Raw genomic sequence first — 20,796 nt, forward strand, 5'->3', positions numbered from 1 at the left:
TATTACAATCAAGAAGGCTAATTATCAGGTACTTACTCTCCAAACATATATTTCCCAAAACAAAAAATAATGGTGAGAATAGGGTTGTTGTTTACATTTTTGTAAAGCTCTTTAATGTCTGGATAATAGAAGACAATTGGATTGTCATATGAATTCTGCATTCAACCTACTGTAATAATATGTCATGTATCCTACAGAAAACTCCACCAAAAGTCTTAGTCTTGTAAAAATAGTTTGACTTCATATACACCCTGGATGTATTGCCTGAAGACTCCTAGCATCCCCTGGACCCTTCCAGAGTCTATACCAAGTCAAAACTCTGGTCTAGCAGATAGCACCATCTCTGAAAAACTCAGGGGGAAATAGAATATGAATGTAAATACTGGAAGAATAGGGTTTGGACAGAAGGGCCTCAAGATGTCAATGGATAGCTGGGAAAATAGCAGAATGCTTATGGGAAGTCCCCCCAACCAGCCTTCACTAATTTTACAAATTTTCCCTAAGCTAGTTCTATTAAATATATTATTTTTTGAGATAAAATTCTTTCCTTGACTTTTTATATTTAGGTTCATTTCTTATATTGAAGTTGAATTACCACACTGAAATTATTGGGATACACTTTTATTGGTCTTTCCTACATTACAATAATATTGGCACAAGAAAACAACACTGACTGCAAAAGACTGCCGTGTCTCAAGGCATGTCGTTATTTCCCTTCCAGTCAATCATGTCCCCTTTCTGAACACTACAACCAAAAGAGTGCCACAAAGGTACTGAGCCCAACCATAAATAATTCTTTTCTTCTTAGTTGATAATAATCCACTCTTAACTCCAGAGGTTATGAAGGCTGAGAACAAAATAATAACCCAATCACTGAGATCCAGAAACTAGATGCTTCAACATTTTTATCAGTTTCTTTTCTACTTACTTTACTTACCAGTTGTTTATATGAAAATAAAATGTAAATTGCATTACATACTTTGTCAGACCATATAAAGGACACAATATAGACAAAATCTGAATTCTCTACATATTGTTTTTCATGCATATAACTGCCTTTGGTTCTATTCAAAGTAATTATTACAAACATGACTCATGATTTTTGAAATAAAATCCAAAAAGTAGAATAATATTTTAATTATACATAAAAATATATAATAGTCACCTAAGTTCACAAATGTAAACAAAATTATATAACACGTTGTGGCTTTAAAAAAGAAGTTAAAAAAAAGAAGTTAAATATAATACTGTGAAATAACTTCGAATCTTATGTTATAGACAAATCACAGTCTTTTTCTTAAGAAAGGAAGATTTTTCTAATCGTGATAGGACAAAGGAATCATACAAAGAAGGGTATTTCAGAAGTAGTTTTAGGTTAAGAATTCACACACAACTTGGGTTGTCCTATTGTCACATAAAATTTGATTTGAATAAGAAACATAGGATGACTTTCATGTAAAAATGCAAAGAACATATAATATATTAAAATGTATAAAATCAGGAAAGTTTAGTCTATGAAGATGATTGGCTATTGAATTCGAATTTCTTGAATGACAATAATGACAGCAATTGAAAGACTTGCTAAGGTCAAATGGGCCTTAAGTTACTGCACAAGGTTACACAATGGAAACAGGACTTGTGGAGACACGTAGGGTAGAGCTTGTTCTTGTATTTTCAAAGGTAAGAGAGTCAAACATTTTGTGTAAGGTTTTTGATTGCTCTTTCAAGATAAATCCAACTGTTGTATGGCTGGGAGAGTAAGGTCTCTAGCATCCACCCAAGTAAGTGTGATCAAGCTATGTCATCTCTGAGATTATTAAGGACCAGAAGACAGACATTTTTCCCATCTACTATATGGCCCTTGTAGAGAAAATAAGACTCCAGAGAAGGGTGTGTACCTTCGGAAGAGAAAATACAGTTTTAGAGGTTTGTCCATCGCCAAGGGCAGGTATCAGTGCAGGCAGACAGGCCATTGCAAAGCAAGTTTCTGCGGAATCTGAGGGCTGTCACTGGTTGATTAACCATCAGCCCATCTGATCAATAGGCTTACTGGACACAGAGTAGCAGACCAGGTGCATTGAACTTTACAATAAGATAAGAGAACATTTGATAAGGACATCAAAATCTGGATTTTGATTCAGAATATGAGGGAATCCCTCAGTTTTGGGTAGAAAGCCCCCTTGAACTTTCTAGAAGTTACTAAAATAAAGGTAAAGCGATACTTCAAGAAAAAAATTTTTGTAAGAAAATGCCAAACTTTTAAGAAAAGGATTTTATTGCTGTCTGACTTTAAATATCAACTTTTACTGATGTAAGATTAACTCAGAAATGTAATCATTTCTATTGCCCCTACATTTGTTAACACTACAGTTTGGGGAAACACCATGTTTTGGTGTATTATCAAAATTGAATATCCCTTTTTTTCCTCCCAAGTTGGGAAACTTAGAAGAAACTGCAGAAATAATATCACCATTTTAGTGTTCCCACTTGTTCTTCGGTCTTTTATTCTTTCCCATATATTTCACATATGGCATTCCATATTTTTAGCAGCAACAGTACAGGTAACATATATTTACAACAAATGTGCATGAATAAAACCAAATAAAAAGGTAACAGCTCATAGATTCTGCAATAGAATGGTTCTCACTGTTGAGTTTTCCGAGAGGCTGTGCCGTTTGCCCTCCACAGTCATTAACCAGCACAAACACAGGGAATCCAAATACCAATGGAAAGTACTGCTGTCCATCAGCCTCTGGAGATGAGAGTCACATCTTCATATTCTCAGCAATATACTCATTACACACATTTAATAACAATGCATATTATTTAATCCTCATATTTACACTCGTCATGATACCTATTTCCATACAAAATGAAACCGCCAAAAGTAAAAGAGCAGGTAAAAACGGGGCTGACATAGAGACTCAAGCCTTTTCACAGGCACTGTTAAAAAACTTTTAGTCACCCGATTTTCCTACTCGCCTTGGGTTAAGGAATTCTATTGCAGCTCATTGTGAACACAAAAGACATTCCTCATGAAGAAGAGGTTCTGATTTTCAAAAGACCTGTACAGAATAGTGAAACAAATCATGACCAAATTTTCTTTCCCAAAATATCTACTTTGATTATGTGATTCTGTCTCCACTCTTTTTAAAAAGTGGCATATAATCTGTAGCAAGTGACTAACTTTTCATAATTCAATGTATTGTTTTTAAACTAACTCATGTGTATGAGCCATGTATATCCAACAAAGCTTGAAGCTCCTAGAGGGTATGTTTGTTGTTATTCCCCCCAAAAAAACCTTTGCTTTTTGTTACGTATGTAGTAGTTCCTCAATAAAGACTTGTTTACTAACAAAATATAAGTCAAATTTTAAAGCATGAACTGAAAAATAGCATGTTCAGTATAGTTTATAAAAAATGCTAAACTGTGTCATCACTAGGACAAAATCAACAAATGACACTTGACAAAAACTCCTTCACACAGACTTACAAGAAAAGAAGCAGTGATCTTGCTATTCTTTCCTAAAAAGAAAAAAAATCTATGCCAGTTTAGGTCAGATATAACCTTGAACAGAAGTTATAAGAAGGTATTGCCATCTTCACACATTAAAATAACAAGTAGATTTTCATTAAATATAATGGATTCAGCAAATGTGAATAAAAAGTTCTTGAGTTACGTTGAATATATGACCAAAAAGAAATCCTAATAAGAAAATTTTAGGATTGTAAACAATATTAATTGAAAGTCTTCACAGTACATATCTTGGAACTAAATGTTAAAATTACTTAACTAATTTATCATACTTCCAGCTAGAATAATTCTCTCACAAGCTTATGACAGCAAAATATACACTATATTTCCTTACTTTCCTCTTAACCACTCAATATGTATATTTCTTTGATAATTTTTCTTTATCTCAAGTTATTTCCATATTGTATTGATATAAATTCACTCCAGTTTTCAAGAGCTTCTATTCCTTCCCAGACTTCCCATTATGTTTTCTAAGATCATATTTATATGATTTAAAACTCTCCCTTACACTCTTTTATTTGTAGTTTTATAACTTTATTGACAATTAATAGTTAGTTCTCATCCACATTGACAGCCTGTAGAGTTTTGAAAATGGTGACAATTATGTAGGTAAAGAATGCATAGAGTTTGTTTGGTGACTCTTCATATTCATCACTGGACAACCACACACAGATACAGTAGGGGCGTTCCTTATTCCCTTGGCCCAGACAGCTTTGGTGAGCCTGGTGTCAATGTGCACATCTGAATTCCCATCTCCTTCATGGTAGATTTCAAGATCCGTTTGAGTGTAGAAGGGGCTCACTTCTTGACCACTCCATAGATGCACTTGTGAATGATGATGGTATATTCTCTGGTCACCACTTCAATGATGGCAGAAAGGCCCTTCTCCCCACCCTTCTTTACAGGAGCCGTTCTGCCGAGTTGGAAAGAACTCTCCCCTACACCCTTAAATATTTTATTGAATCTTACTTTCACCCTTTGAACCTGATTGAAACCTGTCAATTTGTGCAAAATCTCTTCTTTCTACATCGCTCATCTTAATTAAGTGTGAAGATTTAGAAGTGGACCTCCTTGATCCTCAATGATGTTACTACTACAAATTTTCATTAAAATATTCATTCAAAAAAGATCTCTGCCTTTTATGCTATTCTGTGAGATCCATCTTCTATCTCTGCTCGTTTCTGTTGATTTTCAATTAGCTAGCTACCCCACTTCATTCACTGAACACTTGTCATTTGGCTCAGAGTCACATCAAGAAACACTTTACGATCTGTTCGATATCCTGAGCTCCCTGCTTTGTAACCCATACATCTCCAATGTGTTTTTATATCCTCTGCGTTGTGCTCAGCATCCTTCTCCACCTACCTTGCTATCCCTTAAAAATCTTCTATCTCTGAAATCACTAAATTAGATAATAACTCAAACGCTTTCATCATACCTATCCTTTCATATAACTAAAGTCTCCATCACATGGACCTCTCTACTTTTTCCTACCTCTCAGCCGCCCCTGAATTTGCCTACCTGTAGTCCATAATTTCAACAATATCCTGTCAATGGCCCCAAGTTCCTTGTTCATTATCCATCTATCCTATTCACCTGGATACCCTCTACCTGACTGAGTTCAAGTATCAGTCAATAATCTCCTAAGGGTGTCCTGTCTTCAACCGTCTCCTCTCCTAATTCAGACTCCACTCTGCATTCAGATTAGCTATCGTGAAATGAAAATCTGATCACATTCTGTCCTGTTTGAAACTCGCCATGTCTTTTTATCACTTTTAGCATAAAGTCAGAATCTTACATGGCCTAAAAATACCTTTGCGACCTGAACTCCATCAACCTTGCAGATTCATCTTTTGCCATTGATTTTCCTTCATTCCTTTCTTTCTCCTCAAGGCCTTTTTATTTACTTCTCCCCATACCTCTTTTGATTTCTTTTTGCTTCCCGAGATTAGAAGTATTCTTTAGATCTTAGCTTAAACATCAACTCTTCTGATGAAGGGAGCCTTAACTGTTTACCCCATACATCACTACATAGATACCTCTGTGGTATAATTACATAACACTGGATCCATCCCCTCTCATGGCACCAAAAATGTTCTTATTCAAATGTGTTTTCTCCCCACTGGATGGTAAAGTTCCTTGAACATGTAGTCTTGATTACCACTGTATCTTTACCACATAGAATAACATCTCACCTCACCTTAATATATATTGCTAATGAGAGATGAATTCCCCATTAATATCATAGAACAGTGACCCAAGAACAAAAAATCACTTACTTTTTGAAAATATTGAATTTGAGATATAAGAATTAATGTATGCAAGATATGTACATATAAATATTTCTTGTAATTACAGAAACATTTTGGTAGAATTACTGTCAATATATCAATATACTTTAACACATTTATCTCTTCTTCATTTTTTTTTTTAGTTTATAATATACATGGTTCTTAATTATTGGTTAATATGGGCTGCATTTTTCTCAGTATTATAATGTAATTATATAATGTTAAGCCCTTTAAAGTAAAAAGTACCATGGCATATTCAACCTATTTCTCCCCAATAACATGATAGATCTTAAGGATGAGTCCATGTGAATGCACCTAAAGTCATCCTGTTACCCCCAGAAACGAAGCAGAAACATAGATACCTTCCAAATATCCTCTCTCACTTCTATCTTAGAAATAGAATTCTAATTTTATTCAGTAAACCAATGTTCCCAGCCAAAGAATACATTTCCTAGCCTTCATTAAGCTGAATATGGGCATGTGACAAAAGTGTGGTCAGTGAGATTAAAAAGAGAAATATTGGTGGAAGCTGCTTAATCAGTTAGGAAGCATACATTCTGGCTCTTTCCTGCTTTCCCCTTCTCTTTTTAATAAAATGAGCTCATGTTGATGGAAGCTCTAGCAGCCATCACAATTAATTCTCACTTCCTCAGAAATTTTTCTGTGCTGCAAAACTTAGAAAGCTGGAAAACTACATTTCCCAGATATCATTACAGGTAGGATTAGGTATGAAAAATTAAATTTAGAAATTAAGTGAATTTGTGTGAGATTTGGAAAGTGCTAATCCCAAATCCATCAATTTTCTTGCCTCAACATAAAACTGGCTGTACTCTGCCATCGCTGCTTCCTTGGTGCCTGTTTTTTATTTCAAATCAGTATCACTGGACTTAGTATGACTTGCCTTCTCATGATTGCCTCAATATTCTCCCTCACTGTCTTCTAAAAGTCCTAGCTTTGATACTTATTTACCTGTAGGTTTTATAATCCTGATTGCTCTTGCTGTTTACAAATCTTGTTTACTTCCCAACTCCTAGCAACCCATGCCATTTATGGCATGGTTATAGCAATTTACACATTAAAAACAATCTTTCCAACCTTTGAACTTCCCAGTCTATCCATGGCTCTCCAATGATGGATCCCAACCATGCTCTCCCCTGGTCATACAGGAAAGCAGACCTTGGCATTACTGTAAGAGCAATATTGCCATAAATCCAACATTGTGTATCCTATTCTCTGACTACCTCTTCCTAATTTTCAAACTCATTCTTTCTAGTAATCCCAAATCCAACATTCTCTCAAGTCTGTTAAGAGCTCCAATCCATTGACCCTATAACCTTTTAATTGTTACTCACTCACGATTTCCACTTTCCATTTCTTACCTTGCAATAGAGATCACTCTAAAATGTAAGCTGATTGACTCACTCCTCTCTTATTACCCTCCCCTTCATCCACACTTTTCAAGTTACACTGACTACTATGCTATTTTCCAAACATGCGAGGAACATCCTTGCTTTATAGCCTGTATAGATGCCTTTTTCGCCGATCCTCCAGATATTCACTTAAATCATTCACCTCTTCAAGTCTCATCTTCTCAATTAGGCTTACCTAAGCAAACTATTTAATAAATCTTTCTGCACTGCATTCCAATTCCTCCTTACCTTACTCTTCTTTTTCTCTCCACCCTTCCTTTTTTCTATTGATGCTATAACAAATTACTACAAACTTATTGGCTGAAAATAACACAAATTGATTATCTTATGATTCTGTAGGTAGGATTTCAATATGGGTCTTCCTAGGCAAAATCAAAGTGTCTGCATGGCTGTGTTTCCTCCAATGTTTATTTCAAACGATGCTTTACAATTAAAAAGCTTACTATTAAAATTACTTCAAACTCAATGATTATGATAGATAAGTTACAAACCTAGCAATATATTTTACATGACATTTACTGGCACATTTGTTACTAGAAGTTTCTTGGAAATAAACACTTTAAACATCTCTCTAAATTTCCAGACAGGTAACATGTGGGAAATATTTCTAAAAGGAATAATGCCAAATATTTTCTATTGAGAAATAGACAGACTCTTATTGTAATTTACCACCTTTTAACAGATAAAATTATGTTACTGAAGAACCAAATTAAAATTATTCTTTCAGTTACTGCTTCTAGACACTCAGTAAGAAGAAAGAACAAATATATTAAGTGCGAAATTGGGATCAAAAATAAACAGATGCCCTTGTAAATGCAGAATAACTAACAGAAGACACAAACTTCATTTATTCGGCTTGTAGATGTTCCCCCCACACACAGACCTTTAAAAGAAAATTCATCAAAATCAATGAATAGTATATTTGCCTACATCTGATTTAGTTTCCAAAATAAATATAGAATTGTTTAAAATAAATAAAAATTACTAGAAGTCAGGTAAAATAAATTTTCAAGGAAGGAAAAATTTTTTATCTTGACATGCAACAATGGAATAAACATTCCACTTCTTACTTATAATTTCCAGTATGTTACAAACAAGAAGAAATACTACTGTTGTAATTATTTCTCGAGAAAACCATATAACCGTATTATTGACAAACCGTTAAAATTAACCACTCTCAAAATTTTAGATGCTAAATCTCCTCCTGAATACCTGCATTGTTTCTAAGGCCATCAATACTCCTTTGTACGTATCATTTACTAGAATGTGCAGTAACCAGTGTTTTGATTAGTGCCACCCTAGATGACCAACATTCTTTTCTATTGATTAATTACTAAGACAGACTATTTAACTGCTTTTGAACAGAGACAAGATATACCATCTAGGGGAATAATCTAAGAATCATTATATATGGTGTGATGGTTAGTTTATATGTCAACTTGTTTGGGCCACAGTATGCAGATATTTGATGAAGCATCATTCTAGGTATTTCTGTGAAAGTATTTTTTAGATTAAATTGACATTTAAATCAATAGACTCTGAGTAAAGCAGACTATCCCCCATAATTCGGGTGGGCCTCAATCAATCAGCTGAAGGCCTTAATAGTAGAAGACTTCCTTCTTGCAAGGAAAACTGAATTCTACAAAGCAGACTGCCTTTGGCTTTGAGCTGCAACATAATTTTATATGACTTTTTCCCAGGTCTTCAGCCTGCCAACCTACCTTGCAGATCTTGATTTTGGACTTGCTAACCTCCACGATCATGGGAGTCAATTCCTTAAAATTTCTCTTTCTCTTTATGTATATATGCATATATTGATTTTATATATAATTCTAAACTAATATATATTACTATCTTATATATAGAGATATATACAGAGAGAGGAGAAAGAGAGACACAGAGAGAGTTCTATTTCTCTGCAGAACTCTGATTAATACACACGATAAATTTAGACCTGAAAAATTGTAATTGCTTTTAAAATTAATCATATATGAATATGCCAAGGGTTTTATTTATTGATACTTAACTTCAGTACCAATTATTCAGAATAAATATGAGGAAATGTGTGATTTTAAAATACTGGGCTTATTTTCAGAAGTGTTAATTATCTAAACTCTATCACAGTCATAAAATCAGAGAATTCAGTCTTTGAAAGCATTTTTTGGCAATGATATTATTGGGAGGTAATATTAGTAATAACTTTCCCCTAAAGCTGTCATCTAATTTGGCTTTGCTTAAAACCTAATTGAGGGAAAAGTGCAAGACTTTTATCTGTTTCATAGTGAAAAAGAATAATAACATTTATTTAACCCAATTCTAATTCTAGATGTGTATTAGAAAAGTTAAAAATGAAATCAATAAGTAATTATATTTCCAACTCTCTTCTCTCTAGATAGGAAAGGGTATGCTTAATTGGGTGTTTGTTTCTCTCTTTGTTTCACCTACTAAGGGCCTATGTTTTATATTACATCCTATCATTTTTCCACATAAAGTGCTAAGGTAACATGCTGCAAAAAAAACCCTAGAATGAAATCCACAATAAGAAATGATAGCATCAACCATATAGAGCATACTAGCACTTCAATCGCTTATTCACACAGGGTAGCATAACTGCCACATGGTTTCTATGCGACTTGTCAGTTCCCCTTTACGTGGAGTTGCTGAAATTATTGTAGCACCAGGGTACTCACCAGCCTTTTGCTTGGTTTTCTGAGTCAACTGTCCCTGCTCCACTATTCTGAACTTGCCAATGCCCTGTGTATACTGGTGAGGGCTCAATCTTTCTGCCTGTAATTTTCAAAATTCACAGGCTACAGTTGTTTCCAAGTTCTTAATGCTATCGTGAATTCTATTTTCATTCTGTTCTTAGTCCATCTGAGCTTCTATAACAAAATACCACAGACTGGGTGGCTTGTAAACAACAGAAGTTTATTTCCCACAATTCTGGAGGCTGAGTCTGAGATCGGGGTGCAAGTACGGTCGAGTGAGGAGCCTCTTTCAGGTCACAGCCTTCTCTTCGTAGTCTCACGAAGGGCAAGGGAGCTCTGTGGAATCTCTTTAATTACAGCACTATTCCCATTCGTGACGGCTCCATCTTCACGACCTAATCACCTCCTAGAGGCCCCACCTACTAATTCCATCACATTTGGGGGTTAGGATTTCAACATATGAATTTGAGGTGGGGGGACACAAACAGTCAGACCTTAGCAAATGAGACTGGAAAATCTCTGCAGCTTCCTTATACAATAGCATAGGAAGACCACTGGTTGAAGTCTCGTCTTCAGCACTTGCTAGTTACACAGACTGTGACACTCTCATAAGCTATCTGGTTCAATACCTTCCTCTCCAACACTGCGTTAGAGATATCGAACTCATGGAGCAGTAAACAATAAGTGTGAATTGTTTAAAAGGCTTTTTGTAAATAAAGAGAGGCTCAATCAACATATTCACTATTTTTGATTTACCTGGATACAGTGATGCCAATCTATTTCAATATACTTTTTCCAATTTCTTTTTGTTTTTCTTCTAAAAGATCCTCACATTTTAGCAGCTGGTTCTAAAAACTGTCTATTTCCAACCAAGTCCTACTTCATTTGGGCCTTGTGTCTTGCTGTTTTGTGCGTACTATACAAATTACATGAGCCTAAGGTATACATACATTTTTGTAGAAATTTTGACATGTTTTTGTGGAATTGTGAAATGAATTTTTACAAAACCTGTCATCTTCTATATTACTACAGTAATAAGAAAATAAACTATCAAGTTTCTTTGTATTTTATTCGTATTTAAGAAAAAATTTTTTCCCAGATCTCCATTGATTCTGATTTTCTGCTAATTGTTATATATTTTCAGCCAAGCAATAGAAATTGCATAGAGTAACACACAAGAAAGAATCCATTCACATCGGCATTTATGGATTTCAAAATATATAACCTCTGGAGTTTTGGAACCTTAGGTTATAGAAGGCCCCCTGTGAGGGGAAAGTTGGCAAAGTCGGCAGGGGGTCTAGAGCAGCTGGGGTCATTTACAGAGCAGGTCACCATGTACCTCAGTTGCTCTTGCAGTGTGGCTGAGACTGACAGCCTCTGCTTTTCTCCCTTTTTCCTAGTTGTCTCTATATGTCTTAGCTTCCTTGGGTGGGGTGAAACCAAAGCAGGACCTTCATGTGGTACCCCAAATGGCTGGGGAAACTTGCTGCTCAGCCTATTCTTCTTTTCTTCTTTCTTGTTGCTCACCCCTGTGAGAGGAACCCTTTCTAACTGAGGAGTCCCCTCTGGGTGCTGAACAAAGCCTGCTTAGGGGATGGGATGATGAAGGCGAAACAGTTATTCTTCCTTCCCTAGTGCGGATATTCTCAAATTTTTTGTTCCAGTGTGTTCCACTGTCTTGCTTAAGTTTCTTATGTGGATTCCAGCTCTCCCAAAGCTGTCTTATTTTCATGGATCATCAATTATTAATCTTTTTTGCAGCAATAGAGGCTGGGGTCTCCTACTCAGCCATCTGGTTGACGTCACTTGGCAGATCCCAAGTGCATTTTTCTTTACACAATAAGACATATATGTTTTTGGTGATATTATCTACAGATTTAAATTGTGTAGTTATAGGCATACCTGCTTGAATTTTAATGTAAACCTACTGTCCAGTTAGGTGAAACTAATTTTACCATATGTGGCCACGTAAATAACTCTTCTAATGACATGCTCGTCAGGAATGCTTTCAATTTTGTTTTGCAGAGACAAACCGAGGGCCCTCAAGGTGAAACTCTCAGAATTTAATACATGTAATTTGAAGGCCCTATTAAAGATAAGACTAAAAATAAAGACTAAAACTTTACCTCTTTCACATGTTCCAAATTAGCTATTTTCTCCCAAATAACAAAAGAAAAAAAATATTGTCTGAAATCTAGGCCAAATTGCACATCTATGTAGTCTTTTCTCACTGCAGAAATTTTATTTATTTTTCATTGTGGTAACAGTGGTTTATAACATTATATAAATTTCAGGTGTACATCCTTATGTTTCGACTTCTGTGTAGACTACATCGTGTCACCACCCAAAGACTAGTTACCATCCACCACCAGACACATATGCCCTGTCACCTCTTTGGCCCGCCACCCTCCTCCCTTCCCCTCTGGTAACCTCCAATCTAATCTCCGTATCTAAAAGTATGGAATGCCTCATGAATTTGCATGTCATCCTTGCAGAGGGGCTGTGCTAACCTTCTCTGCATTGTTCCACTTTAGCATATGTGCTGCCCAAGGGAGCACTCACTACAGAAATTGTAATGTGTTAAACCAATTAAGTGATCCCAATTGGCTAGTGGTCTCATTTTTAAGATATTTATTCCGACTTGGTGTCTACCTATATCAATTTAACAAACTATTTTCAAAATTTGTGAGTTGTCCCCTTCCAATGGTTACAATAATTTAGAACAGTTTTGAGTTAAACTAATGGTGAATTCATCCACCTTAACAGCTCATAAGCTAAACTGACTGACTCAATTACTCAGTAATTAGCAATTTGTCACTTGATTTTTCCCCTTTACCATATTCAGGACAAAACAAATAAAAACATAATTTGTGTACAACAGTAGAATTATTTCCTAAAAACTATTGTGCTTTCCTCTTTTCTTAGGAAGCATTAGCCTGGGCTGAGGTCTGTCCAGCTAATATAAAATTCATGCCAATTGCATGTATTTTGAAGATTGAATAAAATGACATATGAAAATATGCAGCACATGACCAAGAATGTGTTATATTCATGAAATTTGGATCTCTTCCTTTTACTTACCACTCTTTCATCTCCAAGTCACCTATACTCATTTCTTATTGGCAAAGGGAGTTTTCTTACTGATATCACAATTTCACATTTTTCCTTGTACATTTGCTGTTCTGCTTAGATTATTTCAGTCAAATTAGGAAAGTGTTGAATTCTACTAAAAGGTAATTCTTTACGTGATAATATATAGTGTAATTCTATGATAATTTTTCCTTTTGTTATAAAAATGACTGTGTTAAATAATGCACCTTTTCAGTTTAGTATATTCACTTTCCGTAATTTGTCATTTCAGCCAATTGCTAAGGAAATAAAGACAGTGAACGGAGATATGTCACCTACCTGAGGTTCCACTGCAAGTTGGTGATAGGAGGATTAAAATTCACAACTTCTGAAATTCAGTGTGGAGTTTTGCAGTCTGTTACAATTGTACCCGAATGGAGGATGGAAAAAGAAACCCTAAAAGAACAAAAAGAAGTGTCTCTGTCCATTGTTTGCCAAGATCTAAATCTTAGCCTTGCAGGGGATAAGCTGCACCACTCTGTCAATCAGGATGATGGAAGTTGATCCTCTCAGAGTGGTTTTTCTGCCTGGTGCCTCTTGGGCGAACCTCTTCCTTATCTCATCAGTTAGATCTACAGATGCTAAGAAAATAGATTGTCCCCAGGCATATCCCAACCCAGAGAGGGGATTTAGCCTTTCTGACTTTAGCTCAAAGCCTACTCTGAAACTCCTTTTGGGTGGGTTTCTGCCCTGGGGCAAAAGGATTGGAGAAAACAAGAAACAAGGAAAATTTACTTTTTCAGTTATTTGGCCTCCATTCAACAGACAGCATAGTTAAGATTAAGAAAACCCAAACAAAATTCAAAAATTGAGGGAAGGAGAAAATAAACCAAAGAGAAACCAGGAAAAGTTAGCATTAATTTTCTATAGTTTAGACAGAAGCTATATCTTCAATAATATATCAGTAAAGTAATAATGTCAATATTGTTAGCAGCAACTTCTCGGTTAGCAAGAAAATGGGTGTCTCAACCTGTCATTGAAAGCTAACTATTTCCCTGAAAACAGTGAACTTTACAGTTGAAAAGACAAATTAGAGAATATGAAAAATTGTCTGTCATGAGTCTTTAGGTACACTGCAACAATTCTCAGAAAACATTAACATATTGCAATTATAAAAAAATAGTTCAAAATACAATTCAATTAACAAAAATAAACAAAGCCTTCTGCCATAGGATTAACATGTATTAATATAAACATTGAACTCTTTCCAGCCAGGCTGAAGTTTTCACAGTTTCTTAGGAGACAGGGAAGGAAAAGGGAGGGAAAATATTGATTAGGTTTTTGAGGAATGGTTCATTGCATGAGGGAAACACCAGAGAGCAGTCTAAAAATCATTGCTGTAAGAAGCATAATCAGTGACCAAAGAAATCTAATTAGAAGGTAGGAAGAACTCCAACTCAATTACTAGGATAGAGTCGACATGACTCAGACTGCGCAGCCTATAAGATTAACTGAAAAGTGATAACCTGTAAAAACAAATGGTATATTTAATAGTGTTCTTTAGGAACCACAATTTCAGTATTGGCTTCTTTGTGATGGAGGAGCTACTTTTAACTTGCCTCCAAAGAAAATCACTGTTTAAACTCATACTTGAGCACAGGAACAAAACATAGAAGCAGAAATTAGAGTTCTCAGAGAGAATGGAAGTAAAAAGTCACTTAGAGAAATAAGATATTTTAGTAACTATAACAGGCATTTGAAAAATCACAGAGATGGAAAACAAATTACCATAGGAATTTGTTAATTATGTACTCTATTATATATAAATTTGAGTGAAGGTACATCCAGCATCAAGACGATCTTCATGAGAAGTTCGTCCCCCAACACAAGGAAGTGGCAACTCCTTTATAGACCATATAATACACGAATAGTTTGGAACCAAGACTAGGGCATCAGTTGAAAAGAAAGCAAAATCTAAATTCAACCTGGACCAAAACTGCAACAATTTTCTTAGATAAATTTGGCCAAAATTATGATCAATTCCTAGTGATGAGCTATCACTTGTTACTAAGAGAACCCTGACCTTGAGACTCTGTTTGACATGTCCTTCCATACCTTTGTATAGCTCTTATTTCTTTTGATTATTTTTGAAATAATCATCCCATTGTCTTATGAATTAATTACTCAGTAAATAAACGAGTGAATGAATGAATAATAGGTTCTCAGTCAGTGTTATCTTTACATTCTCTTTTCCTATTAACTCAATAGGACCTGGTGATGCAGTACCTATGTGAAAGCTGACAAAATTCGAATTGGTACACTTTTGTGCCTTTCTTCCTTTTGGAAATGGAACACTTTTTTCATGGAGGGAAACTTTTTCTTAAATAACACCACACAAGAGAATAACTGAGCCCTTCCTCTCCATCACACCACACATCCAATCTATCACAATATCCCAAAGTTTCTCCTTCATTCTCAAATGCTTCATTTTCCCATGTTTCAGTATTTCCACTAGTCTCAAGTTAACTGAAGTCTTTGGCATTTCACTTCTAAACTATTCTAAGAGTCACTATACTGATAACCTGAACTAAAATTTACCTGTACATTGCAGACAGTTCAGACTTCTGAAGCTCTGCTTTCCCACCTCTTCACTGCTCCAACACCTGATTTAATCAACCCATTTTTCACACGATGAAGTGAAAACTCATTAAAAAATCCTTTAAGGTTTCATTGCCTTATCTCCAAACTTATTTTCCAAGTTGTCCCCCTTACTTAAGCTAAACATTCACAGTTGGTAATTAACATATGTTATGTGGAACCATTTCCTCTCTGAGTAATTTAACCGGTTTTTAAATTTTATTTTTAAAGATCCTTCTAATTGCAATCTGGAGAATAGATTAGAGGCAAGTAATACTGAAGTAAGAAAACTGTTTACAGGACAAATACAATAGTAGAGAAGAGAGATGAACTAAGGCAGTGCTGGTAAGTGAGGGTAAAAACTAAAGCAGTAAGGCAGCCAAGCCTCAAAGGTAGCATTATCTTCATTGTTCAATGTTTTTCTTCTGAATACATGGATTTTTTTTATTTGCTGGACTTTCTAGGTGCTAATTGCTATTTTTCATCAAAGTTTTTCACAGATATTGTAAAACCCTTGTTAGACCCATGAGGCATACACGTAAGGTAATAATTTTGTCTTTGTTTTTGGTGTGGTGGTCATAGGGAGACCTACTTCCTCCTGAGTCTCATTTTCTAGCTCCAATCCATATTGATTGATATCTAGATCCATTATACTGGAGACTTCCTACCATTTCCAGGATATACTGTTTCTTCTTGTTTTATTTGTTTTTTTAGTGCAACATAACTCTGGTAGCTTTTTGAGAAAGAGAGCATAAGACGCAAAATTTTTGAGAGCTAGCATTTACAGAAATGCTTTATTCTACACTCATACTTGATGGATAACATAGAAAGTTTGTAAACTATTACGTTGGAAATAAATGTCCTTTAGATTTTGAAGAGTTTTCTTTACCTTTCAACTGTCAGGGTTGCTTTGCTAAATTAACACCATTATTTAACATAATCCTCTTGGCATCAACTCACTCTCTCTCTCTCCCTCTCTCTCTCTCTCTGTGGAAGCTTTTAACAGCATTAACTTTTCTCAAGTGTTTCAAAATTTTATGACAATTATATCTAAATATGGGTAATTTTGAAATGCCTTGTCCAGGTGCTCAGGGTAATCTTTGAACTGACTATTCCACGTCCCTCAATTCTGGGAGAAGTTTTTGAATCATTTATTTTATAATTTCCTCCACACTGGGCTTTCAATTTCCCTGGAACTCTTATTAGTAGGATTTTTAGATTCCCAGGATTCATCCTCAAATTTTCTTATCATTTCTTTCTTATTACTTTTACATCACCACCTATTTCATTCTGCTTTCTCAGTGATGTCCCAAAATGTCTCTTCCACTATTTATATTTATGAAATTTATATTTCAGCTACAAATTTCAAATTTCTAAAAATTGCTTTCTAACTTTCTGATTGTCTGTTTATCAGTATTCTTGTTTTAAGAACTAGAAAGATTTCTTCTGTTTTCTGTACTGTCTCTGTTCCTTTCATGTTCATTTTTGTTCAATGTAGATTTCTTCAGATATGTCAATTCTTGGCTGAACTTTCATAATACACTATGAGGCATGAATAAGCTGTCTGGAAGCTCTGCGCCTGTATGCGTATTGTGAGTAAATGAGATTCAATGTAAAAAGATTGAGTGGGGATATCAATGTTTACCAAATATCAACGTTTATAAATCTTTCTCTCAGCCTGTCATTGTCTCCAGAGAAGAATCCAGCATTTTCTTACCTTGGGGATATAAACCTATATACACCAGTGCACTGGGAGCTGAAGATGTGGCAACAGGCTGCCCAAGTTTTTAATATATAGAATTTGACTTATCTCTTTACCTTTAGCACACCCACCTTATGATCTTTCAGGGGGTTCTGAAGGCCCCAACCTACAGTCTCTCAGATTTAATATCTCAAGACCATAAAAGTCTCTTTTCTATAAGGTGGATTGAGGTAAAGTTGGTTTTCAACAGATCCTTTCTCTTTCAGCACATCTTCTCACTCCCACACTCTGAAGTTCTTTGTGCCTCCATTTTACACATGTGTGCAACTTCTGGGAGAGACTGACTTGGTCTTCACAGGCTTCCTTCCTCCCAACACTCAGGTTTCAGTTTAATTTGCTCCATTATGTCAGGTACCAATTATCTCTGTTTTATTTTTTCATAATTTATTGACTTTTATGTTTTAATATTTATCTTCAGTTGTCTCTTCTCTTCTTAATCCTTATGTATTTATACCATTTTAAAGTCTAGTTCAATCATTTTCATGTTTTTTAAAATTCTGCTTGTTGGTAAGAAGCTGATCTATAGATAATCTGCTATGTTCAGCTAAAAATCCAGGTGATGCCTTTTAAACTGAAGAAAGTTTCAAGGAAAATCAAATAAAGGTTGTGAAGGAGGTCAGTAATGAAGAAATGACCTTGAGTGGGAAGATGTAACACAAGGCAGTAAGGCAATGATGATATGGACAACGATACTTGAGGGACTCTTGACTGGTGTCCTAGATAAGGGACATGATTGACCCAATCAACCCCATAGTGCAGATCGTCCCAAGATGAAGTCCCAATATCAAAAGCCGGCTAATGATGGTAGATTTCCATCTTGGAGCCATATTCAAACACTACATTACTGGGAACATTTTTTGATGCTTTTTAGGATAACTCTCCCCAGACAGATCAAAGTAACTGGAATGCTCAGGCTTAGGATGGTGTGAATCAGACGTTCTGGAACAGCTTTGGAAAAGTAGGTCTTGGGGTTTTTTGACCTCATTCTTGAAAAGCATTGCACTAGGACTTTGATATTGACTTTCTAACTGCAAGTTCTTATAAGAGCTAATCAGATAATCACCAAACTGGTTGGATGTAACAGCCTCTGAAATGGTCTTTGAACTCAATCTTGTCCTTTTTAAATTATTCTACACTCTAAATATCTCCATGAAGCAATGGTCCTCAAAAATTTAGAAAAATATGTGAGCAAACATCCTCAATAAATGTATACTTTATTTCCTGAACTGTAAGATGGGGTATAATTGTAGTTCCTATGGCTTCGTTGTAATTGACTTAAGCAGTTACACAGGGCCTTACACTTAGAAGGATCTTGATTTAATGTTTGGCTTTTGCCATCTTGAAATTGTTAATAGTGTTTGGACAAAGGGCCCTACATTTTTTTTGCACTATGCCTTACAAATTATGTAACTGGTCCTGTTCCTACCTCATATGGCTGCTCTAAAAACTAAATGAAGCAGCACCGTGCAGTGCCCTGTAGATATTAATCCTTCAATAATGCCAACTGCTAACCTTACTAGTATAATTGTTATTATTATGAGTAGTAGTAAGAATACCACTTTGTTCAGTAGCACTCAATTAGACCATGCTCATTATTCATTCATTCTTCAATATAGAAGCATTCATTATTTCTTACGTGTTAGACCCTGTGTTGGGAAAAGTATTAAAATCACCTGTTTATCTATATTCTCAATTACACCATAACACTCTTGCAAAAAGAGAGCTTATGAAGTTCATTTTAACAGCCCCATGCCTACCAAATACAGTTGCTCTACAACTATTTGCTGGAAAAATAAATGACTAAATATTTTGAAAGTACATTAAAAGCTATTAAACCATGTAAAATTAAAAGCATCTTTATTATCCACTCATTTTAACAATTACATATTAGGCGCCTTACTATTTAACTCTTAATTTGCTTCTGCCCAACCACTCACTCCCCTTGGCCAACATTGTTAAAGCATGCTCCTTTTAAATATTATAAGGCATCAGACATACTATATCCGTTAGGAAACAGATAAAATTCTTAAATTTGATGCACTTAAAATTGACAGACTATAATGGAATAGGTCACTGATGCAATTGCTTTATCTTACAAAATTGAAATCACTTAAGATCATACTAGGAACACATCACTTCTACTAATAGCATGATGGTATGAAGTCCAATGATACACAAAATTTAAGTAATTGCAAAACTTTAGACTTCCTTTGCCACAACATACAAATATCGGGTCAATTGTGTTCAGTCTTTTAAGAAGATGATTCCTGTCATAGCAAGCAAAGAACAGAAGGTCATTTTGCTTTAAAGTCATTTTCTATTCAGAAGCTCAACATTTAACTCCAAAAATCTCCACTCAAAAAAAAGGGTCCAATTAAACTGAGAGTTCTTTTGAAAATCAGACTTATTAGAGATATTTAGAGATTATTGCCAAGAAATCAGACTTTCTTTTCTCTCTCTTGTTTGTTTTGGTGAGGAAGATGGGCCCTGAGCTAACATCTGCGCCAATCTTCCTCTATTTTGTATGTGGGATGCCACCACAGCGTGGCTTGATGACTAGTGTGTAGGTCTGTGCCCTGGATCTGAACCTGTGAACCCTAGGCTGTCAAAGCAGAGCTCACAAACTTAACGACTATGCCACCAGGCTGCACCCAAGAAATCATATTTTTTTACCTTCAATCTTATAGACTCCATACACTTGATAAATTATACAATGCTGACATGTTTATAAGGTGTTTCAATTCTCTGAATTGGGTAAAAGATTGGAGCTTAACTATGTGGATTTTGCCACTTAGGCAATTTTAATTTACTTGAAGATATTAATTATGCATTGTTGCACAGGAATTGGTCCACCTAAAACTCTTGTTTACTGCACAATTACGCCACAGGTTGGGGATAATGTCGGTATAAAAATAATTCTTCATATTCAAGTTCCACTTCTGTGGAAAAGCACTAAAAGTTTTGAAGCTAAGAAAACGAAGATAGTCCATGCAAAGGATGCAACAACTTGTTTGAATCTATTTAACGTATTTAGAATAGGAAGGTTAGAGATTTACTGTGGATCTGTTGGCAATATGTGATGCCTGAGGTAAATAATAGTAATAATAAATAATAACAACAGCTACCATTTACTAATGTCACGTAGTGTACTAGGTGTTATATTCATTGTTGATTAATTTCGTAATAGCTTTATGAGATAATATGAATGTGTTTATAAAGAAAGCAAAGTTCTAGAAAGTTCAGACTTAAAGGCCATTTTGAGAAATGCCAGAAGGACTGGAAGTTATAGTCAAGCAGCCAGTCAGGTGAAATTGGATTGAAACCTAAATGAATTGTGATACATCTGTCATAATAATTTATTTGGC

The 20,796-nt window shown here is 35.2% G+C and overlaps 1 non-coding gene and 1 pseudogene across 1 annotated transcript; both read right to left on the minus strand.

Moving 5' to 3' along the window:
* Positions 1 to 4,085: 4,085 nt before the first annotated feature.
* LOC100630189 (large ribosomal subunit protein eL31-like) lies at positions 4,086 to 9,018 on the minus strand (annotated as a pseudogene).
* Positions 9,019 to 12,415: 3,397 nt separating this feature from the next.
* LOC111768716 (U6 spliceosomal RNA) lies at positions 12,416 to 12,521 on the minus strand. Its single transcript, XR_002801187.1, has one exon. It is a non-coding gene; the product is annotated as a U6 spliceosomal RNA (small nuclear RNA).
* Between the last annotated feature and the right edge of the window lie 8,275 nt (positions 12,522 to 20,796).

This window comes from Equus caballus, chromosome 17, assembly GCF_041296265.1.
Source record: "Equus caballus isolate H_3958 breed thoroughbred chromosome 17, TB-T2T, whole genome shotgun sequence".
Lineage (NCBI taxonomy): Eukaryota > Metazoa > Chordata > Mammalia > Perissodactyla > Equidae > Equus > Equus caballus.